A 9,477-nucleotide genomic window follows, 5' to 3' on the forward strand; every position below is an offset into this window, starting at 1 on the left:
TAATACATTATAACATGTTTTGTAAGTGCAAATATCTGTTTAATTAGATCTCAGATTATGAAAGCAAAACCTTATAATTGTTTTTTGGAGTTTACTTTTTGATGATTATTCATATGTCATTTCTGAGCAGTCTGTATGTATTAAAGATGGAAAATGGCCAGGCGCGGTGGCTCAAGCCTGTAATCCCAGCACTTTGGGAGGCCAAGGCTGGTGGATCACGAGGTCAAGAGATCGAGACCATCCTGGCCAACATGGTGAAACCCTGTCTCTACTAAAAATACAAAAAATTAGCTGGGCATGGTGGTGCGTGCCTGTAATCTGAGCTGCTCAGGAGGCTGAGGCAGGAGAATTGCCTGAACCCAGGAGGCGGAGGTTGCAGTGAGCCGAGATCGCGCCATTGCACTCCAGCCTGGGTAACGAGCGAAATTCCGTCTCAAAAAAAAAAAAAAAAAAAAAAAGATGGAAAACATGGGCAGATATCACCAGTGTTTGTTTATATTTAAAAATAACTTCTATTATATTTAAAATACGACAAACATGTACTTAGCAAAAATCACTCATATGAAAATAGGGGAATATAGTGGTTTTGAATGACATTGTTTTAAAAGCCAAAATAGATTCTCCAGGAGAGCCCCCCCGCCTTTTTTTTTTTTTTTTTTTTTTGGGCAAAGATTTCATTATGGACCCAACACTTCTAGCAACCTGTAGAATGGAAGCAGTCTTCAAACCAAGGCCAATGAAATTTGAGGATACCAGCCACTAACACTGCATGTTTAAACTCATATTCTCAATTTTAGAATATCTTGTATGTGAGCTGTAGCTAGATTGAGCTTCAGAGTTCATTTAATGTCTCATCTATAGATCTTGAAGTGGACAGTGACTTGCCTAAGTGGACATAGGTGCACAGTGCCAGTGCCAGAGCTGAACTCAGATTTAGTGATCTCAGTCATCTCAGCCACTCTCTGATTTGGTACTTGAGGTTGGTATTGCTTCTCTGCACCCTACAGTCTCTCAGGCTCCTGGCCTCATGGCGTTTCTAATACCACCTGCTCTCTGCACAGCGGTGGATAATGGAGGAGGAGGAGGATTTTGAAAGCTCCCCTCTCTCTGCCCTTTTTTTTTTTTTTTTTTTTTTTTTTTTGAGGTGGTGGTGAGTTTAATGGCAGAACAGCTCACAGCCCTTTCCCCTGGGGGCCAACTGCCCGCAGCAGAGGAGGGCTGGGCCAGCAGGCAGAGGTTAAAACCCAAATCCCAACAGAAGGCACAGACCTGCACACACCACACCCACATACATACTTAGGGGACTGACAGGACACATGGGACACAGACCCGCCCTGCCTCTGGCCAGAGTACTGTCCAAGGGGATGGTGTAGGCTGCACCTCAGTTCATCTAACTCCCTCCCCAGGTCATTGGTCCAGGCCAAAGGATGGGAGAGGCTTTGAGTCTAGACCTTGTACAGCATCTACAGCAGATTGTTGTGGGCAAAGCAGCAGTATTCCAGGGTGTTGTTGGGCTTGGTCATGAACGCCAGCAGCAGGGGTGCAAGGGCCTTGGGGAAATAGCCCTGCTGCACCATGTGGTCAGCACCATCAGGGGGCCGTAGAGGTTGGCAATGGCCTTGACCTTGTCTTCACTCTTGAGCAGACCCATGTGTATGAGGAGCCTGGTGAGGAAGGTGTTGGAGTTGAAGGACGAGGAACTAAAGGCCTTCTTCATCAGGGCATCTATTGCATCCTGCACTGCTGTCTCACAGTGGCTTCGTCCTTGAACACATATGACACCTTTAGGAAGGCAGAGACCACCTTCTCGGGGTCAGATGTGTCAGTCTGCTGGGCTATCAGCACAGAGCTCTTGGCCCCAGGTGTAGCAACTTCTCTGGAGATGGAAAGGCCAGGAAGGTGGAGACCTACAGGAGGTGGGGAGCACGGGAGCTGGCTCCCCAGGGTTAGGGTCCAGACTCTTCTGTGAGGGTGTGGCTGACTTCTTTCCCTATACTTGATGCTAAGGCTTTTCCTTTTCCCCTTCTTCCTCTTCTTCTTCTTCTTCCTTATCTTCTTCCTCCTCTTCCTCTTCTGCTTCCTCTTCTTCCTCTTCTCCTTCTTCCTTGTCCCCATCACTGAGGGATGCCAGCACCTTGGCCATGTTGAAGCCGTCCAGCACCTCCTGCAGCTGCTCACAGCCTTCTCCCAGGGTGTTGCCATTCAGGTCCAGCTTCTCCAGCTCAGCTTTGTCTGCCATGGCCTCAGTAACAGCCAGGGCAGCATCTCTCTTGATTTCACAGAATGACAAGTTCAGTTCCTTCAGCTTGGGCAGGCCACCATGGATGGCATCTGCAATGGTAACAGCACCCTTGGAGCGCACCAGGCAGTCCCCAGAATTGATCACCTCTACCTGCTGCAAGGTCTTCAAGGTCTCGGCCATGGCCACAGTGCCCTTCTCACTGAAGGTGGTGGTGTTCAGGTTGATGACCTGCAGCAGGGGTTGACGGCAAAAGCCTGGGCCAGGGCAGTGACACCAGGGTGTTTGATCCCATTCTGTGGCACGTGGACCTCCTCCACGGTCCTAGTGACCCTAAAAGCTTCTGCCAATGCAGTGGTGCCATCGTTCCTCAGACGGTTTCTGCCAGCCACAAAGACCTTCAGGGCCAGAGGCTTGCTTTGGGCACTGGATTTCCAGTGACACTCAGTCAGAGCTGCAGCCAAGATCTTGCTGCCCCCAAAGCCTATGCCACAGTTGTTGAGCTGGAGTTCATGCAGGGTGAAACAGGCTGAGCTCTTGAGTAGGGCATCAAAGCCTTGCACACCGTTAGGCCCGAATGCATTGTTACTTAAGTCCAGTTCCACCAGCTGGGCCCCAGCTGTGATGAGTCCTTCCCCTAGTGAGATCAGGGCTGCGGATCTCAGACTGCAGCCTCCCTGTGAACATGTCGCTCCAGTGGCAGCACTTCAACTCTGACTTCTTCTCTAAGGCCTTGGCGATGACTCGGGCTGCTTCCATGCCCACCGTGTTGCCTTCCAGACACAGAGTCTCCAACTTGTCAAAGTCTTCAGTCTCTTTAATCACATCTTTAGCATCTTCCGTGGAGTTGAGTTTGAGGCTCTTACCCTTGAAATTCAGCTGTCCCCTAGCCACCTGAGTCTTGGCCAATTTCTCTTGCAGCTGAGGCCATGTTGGTCAGGCTGGTGGGCTCCCCTGGAGATCTGCAGACTTGGGGTCCAGGGGTCCCGATGTCCAGACTGCTTGTCTCTCCAGTCTCTTGGGCTCCTGGCTTCACGTTCTTCCAACACCACCTGCTCTCTGCACTGCGGTGGATGATGGAGGAAAAGGATTGTGAAATCCGTCTTTTTTTTTTTTTTCATATTAAGCAATTTGTTAGAGGTAGAGAATTCTGATTTTGATTTTATAACTGTTAAAAAATCTAATCTAGCTCCATATATTTTATGCACTATGGAGTGAAAATGAAGAGGAAAAGTAGAACATCTTAAAAAATCCCATAGTAATGCATTATATTTGAAGGAAAATTTTATGTGAATAAGTTTTAACATAAAATCTTAAAATTTTATGTGTCTTAAGTATATATTTTTGAATATTTATGATAAATTGATTTAAAAAACAGAAAAGCAACATAAATATATATATATATATAAAATGCACTTTAGGTTCTGGGGTACATGTGCAGAACATGCAGGATTGTTGCATAGGTACATACATGGCAATGTGGTTTGCTGCCTCCATCCCCCCATCACCTATATCTGGCATTTCTCCCCATGTTATTCCTCCCCAACCTCCCTACCCACTGCTATCCCTCTCCATTGCCCCCTCAACAGACCCCAGTGTGTGATCTCCCTTCCCTATGTCCCTGTGTTCTTATTGTTCAACACCCATCTATGAGTGAGAACATGTGGTGTTTGATTTTCTGTTCTTGCGTCAGTTTGCTGAGAATGATGGTTTGTCTTCCACAGTGGTTGAACTGATTTACACTCCCACCAACAGTGTAAAAAAGTGTTCCTATTTCTCCACATCCTTCCCAGAATCTGTTGTCTCCAGATTTTTTAATGATCATCATTCTAACTGGCGTGAGATGGTATCTCAATGTGGTTTTGATTTGCATTTCTCTCATGACCAGTCATGATATGCATTTTTTCCTGTTTTTTTTTTTTTGCCTCATATATGTCTTCTTTGGAAAAGTGTCTGTTCATGTCCTTCACCCACTTTTGAATGGGCTTGTTTTTCTCTTGTAAATGTATTTTAGTTCTCTGTAGATTCTGGATATTAGCCCTTTGTCAGATGGGTAGATTGCGAAAATTTTTTCCCAATGTGTTGGTTGCTGGTTCACTCTACTGATTGTTTCTTTTGCTGTACAGAAGCTCTGGAGTTTAATTAGATCCCATTTGTCTATTTTGGCTTTTGTTGCCAATGCTTTTGGTGTTTTGGTCATGAAGTCCTTGCCTATGCCTATCCTGAATGGTTTTGCCTAGGTTTTCTTCTAGCATTTTTATGGTGTTAGGTCTTATGTTTAAATCTTTAATCCATCTGGAGTTAGTTTTAGTATAAGGAGTCAGGAAGGGGTCCAGTTTCTGCTTTCTGCACACGGCTTGCCAGTTTTCCCAACACCATTTATAAAGCAGGGAATCCTTTCCTCATATGATTCCTTTTAAATAAAATGAGTATCGTATGGAAACTAGACTAGAGAATATATTCCAAATAATTAATAATGGCTGTGTCTGAGTATTGTGGTTAATTACAAATTTTTCCATAATATCTGCCTTCTCTTCTGATAACAAAAAGAAAGATATATTTTAATTTGAATTGCATTTTTATTCAGGATGGAATAGTTTAGGTAATCATTTTGGCAAATTTAGAGCATTTTAAAAACAGGAAAATTTGTTAGATTTTATAGAGAAGACTAAACTGTGCTTAACACCTTATCTCTTATTAATTTAAAATATTTATATATATTTAGATTTATAATTTATAAAAGTCCCTTATGAAGGTTAATATTCTGTAAGAAATATAAATGAAGTTTACCTCATTAGAAACTGTTTTAGCTCTTTAACCTTCTGGTATTAATAACAACACTCAAAACTTTTATCTTAAACCTTAACACCATAATTATCTTCTGAATTTAATATCTAATAACTTGTACCCTTCTTTTTAACTTAGCTTTTGTTTATTTTCTATTTATATTGCAGTTAATTTGTCATATGCATATATATTCGCTAATTATTTATTCCACATTATTCCCTTAAATTGCACTATTATTATTGAATATATTATCCTGCCTGGTTCATTAGTTTAATGTTTACATCTTGTTCTTCTACTTTGTCGTAAAGTTTTCAGGATCTGGATCCTATGTGACAGGTGTTTTATGCCACCCAGGGTTTTAATATATCATGGTAGGGTCTGGACAAGCACTTGTTGATGTAGTGCTTACCCCGCTCTTAGACTCTGAAGTACTAGATAGTTAGATTGCAGGAAAAGATTTTCCTTTACTTGGTATTCTTCCCACTGGATCTGGGAGCTCTGATTTGACACTGGGAGCACAGTGTCAAATAGCACAAATCCTTTGGGGTGCTTGGCTACTGGGTAGGATTTTAAAAGTACCTTTTCTTACAATTCTTAATGTGAAAATGCTTGAAATTTCCCTATTCAAGACTTAGGGTAAAGTGGACAACTACAAAGAATGATCTCTGCTTTTAGAAGGGTTATGGACTGTATTAGTCAAGTTTCTCCAGAGACACAGAACGAATAGACAGTACATAGCTATATAAAAGATTTATTATGAGTTGGCTCGGCCAGGCGTGGTGGCTCAGGTTTGTAATCCTGGCACTTTGAGACTGAGACGAGTGGAACACCTGAGGTCAGGAGTTTGAGATCAGCCTGGACAACATGGTGAAACCCTGTCTCTATTAAAAATATAAAAATTGTCCAGGCATCATTGTGGCATGCCTGTAATCCTAGCTACTCAGGAGGCTGAGGCAGTAGAATCACTGAGACCTGGGAGGCGGAGGCTGCAGTGATCCAAGATCAAGCCACTCCCTCCAGTCTTGGTGACAGAGCAAGACTCCATCTCCAGGAAAAAAAGAAGAGTTGGCTCATGTGAATATGAAGGCTGATAAATCCCTTGATATGCTGTTTGCAAGCTAGAGAACCAGGAAAGCCAGTGGTATGATTCATTTCAAGTCTGTAAGCCTGAGAACTAAAGGAGCCAAGTGTAACTCTCAGTCAAAAACCGAATGCCTATGGGCAGGAGTAGATGACTGTCCCAGCTCAAGCCCTTACTTGGACTTCTCGCTCTCTGCTGGCCCTCAATGGATTGGAAGATGCTCACTTGCATGGGTGGGGATGGGTCTTCTTTACTCAGTCTACTGATTTAAATGAAATCTCTTCTGGAAACATCCTCACAGACACATCCAGAAATAATGTTTTCCCAGTTTTCTGAGCATCCCTTAGCCCAGTGAAGTTGACACATAAAATTAACCATCACAGAGACAAGTGAACAAAGGGTGACCACTGTTGTGACAGGGATTTAGAGGGCCTCCCTGGAGAACAATAGAGTCCTCTCTGCTTTTCATACCAGTGCGTCTTTCCTTCTGTCTTGTCTTTTCAGTCTGACCAGCTCTCAATAGGAGAGAATGGCCAGGAAAGGAAAAAATACAGGATTAGACTGAAAATGAAGACAGCCAGGTGAGCTGGAAGAGATAGTCTGAGATGATTTCTGGTTGCTCTGAAGGGGAATTAGAGCTCTAAGAGGACAGAGAAAGGCACTTCCTTCTTTCAGTTTATCTCAAGCTCTAAAAATCAAAACTCCCTGGAAACATGAAAGCCAGTAGATTCGATGTGTAATCATTTTCGAAGAAGATGCCTCCTATTTCTTTACAGGTTGTTTTCTTCTTTTCAGTAACTGGTTTGATTGAGCCTTCCCTATTTTGCTGCCACTTCCCAAATTGGTCTTTTTGGATGGGTATGGATTCTCTGACAAGGTGTTTATTTACGGGTACATAGATTTTCTGTCTCTTGCTCCTCTGGGTGTGCGGGTTGTGTTTTATTTTCCCTTTTTCTTTTGTTTGCTTGCTTGTTTCACTTCTTGATATTCCTCATAAGGAAAAATAAATGTTTTCTCTGTTGCTAGCTTACTTTCTTCCCCCAAACATTTTGGAGCAGCTTTTTTCTTTTTCCAATATTTTACCTCTTGTATGTTTATCCTCTGTGATAAAATACACTGCCTGCATGGGGAAATTCCTACTTGCAAAATAAACAGTTGTCTTTATTTTTAGGTCATGAAAATAATCAACTTATTTTAGAATTCTAGTGGAATATACCTCATTTACAAAAGTTGGTAAGAAACAAATGTTTGCTTATTTTGCGGAGTTTCCAATTTTGGATGTAACACTTTATGTTGAGAAATATTAGTAAGTTAAAGTTTCAGAGGCCTCATGCAACAGAGGCTTAATAATAAGAATAAAGAGAACTATTATTTAAACAAAATTAGAGCTAATTCAGAGAGAAAGAGCAGGGTACTTTTTGTCCCTGTCCAATAATCACTTCTCTGGTAGGTGTCTTTCATTATTTCTCAAGGCACAGTAGCTATGGATGACTAGAATTTCTGTAATAGTTCTTCTCTGATTTCTTTCGTTCTTATATTTTCTAAACTAATTGCTTTGTAACAATTGTTTCCAAATGTAGAAATCTGGATTTACTTGATCTTCTAGACAAAAAAAAGTCTAGTTCTTGAATAACTGATTCATTAACAATGAAGAGTGTCCTAGGTCAGCCCCTTCAACCTCCCATCTTCACAGCTGTGTCTTTAACTGTTTAGCCTGGCTGATTGCACAAAATAGGAATTGTCTGTTTGCCAAATAAGGAAATAACTGTGATGTTAACAAGTATGCTGTAAACTCTTATGCAATGATCTATGAACTGGAGTTTGAGAACCAGTGCTTTAGACAAATTTTTAAAGACTTTTCTCAGAGACTTTTCCTCACTGATACATAGGGTTGAGCTAGCAGAGCCTTCATAAGCCAGTGCTGAATGCATTAGAGCTTTTAACTTAGAAAATAAAGGAAAAATGTTCCAGAATAAGATGCTATCAGAAACCTTTTTCTTGTGCTCTTTTCTCATGAGAATGCTACGGTGGTGGGAGTGAGCAAAGTTTGAAGGGGATATAGAAGAAGTTAGAGTCTTACAGAACTGTGGAAGTTTTCCTCTTTGAGTTCAGCTCTGACTGGGCCATTGGCTAACTCCCAAGGCATGCTGACTTCACGTAGTCAATGACATTGTGTGGGTGTGTGATTTTTGAAAGCTGGTGTTTTTCTTAGTATCTACAAAGATGATGGATACTAAAACAGAAAAAGTGACCTGCAGTAAAGAACATTGCAGATAGCATGTAGGGCCATCATGGAGTTCACCTCTAAATTTGGAGATAAAAATCAGTGTCTGATAATAAAGACAGAAAAATGGTAAATATATGATCTCTGTACAAGAGAATAATTTTTAAGTATATTGCTTAGGAGACTAGAACAATCTGATACTACCTAGGATTCATTCTTGGGACCGGGACACAATGAAGAGGGCAGTACCAAAATTGCTTGTGCTATATGATTATATAAGGCTGTGTTAAATAGAGCATTGTTCTTACATGGAGTGTAAGAAAATTTGAATCTTGGAGTATACAAATATTTCTACTTGTCCCTGTCACATGCAAGGGTATGGGTCCTAAACAGACAGTATGGTGAGCCTAGTGGCTTCCTTGTCGATTTTACCCCATGATGGAGATGGGTACATTAGGCTATCAGAGCTTAATAGCTCCATACAATAAAAAATTCCCAGATAACTCTATTTTATCTGATTCAGCGTTCACCAAATAACCCGCTTAAAGTAATTGTCATTCCACATACATTTTCTGATAGGAGATAAAAGATTCTGATCAGATGAAAGGATCATTTGGCTGTTATCACAAGTATTGATAAATAGCTTTCTACTCTAGTTTTATCAGTCTTTTATGACTTTTGGTTATTGTGAATTAGTCATCAGTTGCACTGAAAAACAACAAAGAAAACCAAAATGTTGCTGAACCAGAACCTTGACCTGTGGTGAACCTCTTAAGGTACGCTGCCTACAGTTTTCATTCTGAACAGTTCAGAAGCCTCACCTTTTGATTTGAGAGTGCATCCTGGGTTTGCTATAATCTCATAATGTCACTGATGCAAATAATACTAATAGCAATAAATATTATCTTACAACTACTTCACACTTAAAATTGATCCATCCTGGATTAAATGCCTTGCACAAATTTTCTTCCTTTACTCCTCATAAGACACTATGAACTAGACACTGTAGAAATCCAATTTTCAGATGAGGAAAGGGAAGCTTAGCGAGGTTAAGTAACTTGCCTAATGCCATATAACTAGAGAGTGATGGAACTCTGACTTGCTTCTTTTACCTAGAGAAAGTTTTATAAACTTAACTAAAAATCT

At 41.3% G+C, this 9,477-nt stretch overlaps 1 pseudogene across 1 annotated transcript; it reads right to left on the bottom strand.

Moving 5' to 3' along the window:
* Positions 1-1,310: 1,310 nt before the first annotated feature.
* On the bottom strand, positions 1,311-9,172 carry LOC116529848 (annotated as a pseudogene). Its single transcript, XR_004259702.1, has 2 exons — positions 9,153-9,172; positions 1,311-3,303 (listed from the first exon to the last, which is right to left on the bottom strand). The product of XR_004259702.1 is annotated as a ran GTPase-activating protein 1 pseudogene (transcript).
* Between the last annotated feature and the right edge of the window lie 305 nt (positions 9,173-9,477).

The sequence above is a fragment of the Sapajus apella genome, unplaced genomic scaffold (assembly GCF_009761245.1).
Source record: "Sapajus apella isolate SASKATOON/1434 unplaced genomic scaffold, GSC_monkey_1.0 scaffold3, whole genome shotgun sequence".
Taxonomy (NCBI): Eukaryota; Metazoa; Chordata; class Mammalia; order Primates; family Cebidae; genus Sapajus; species Sapajus apella.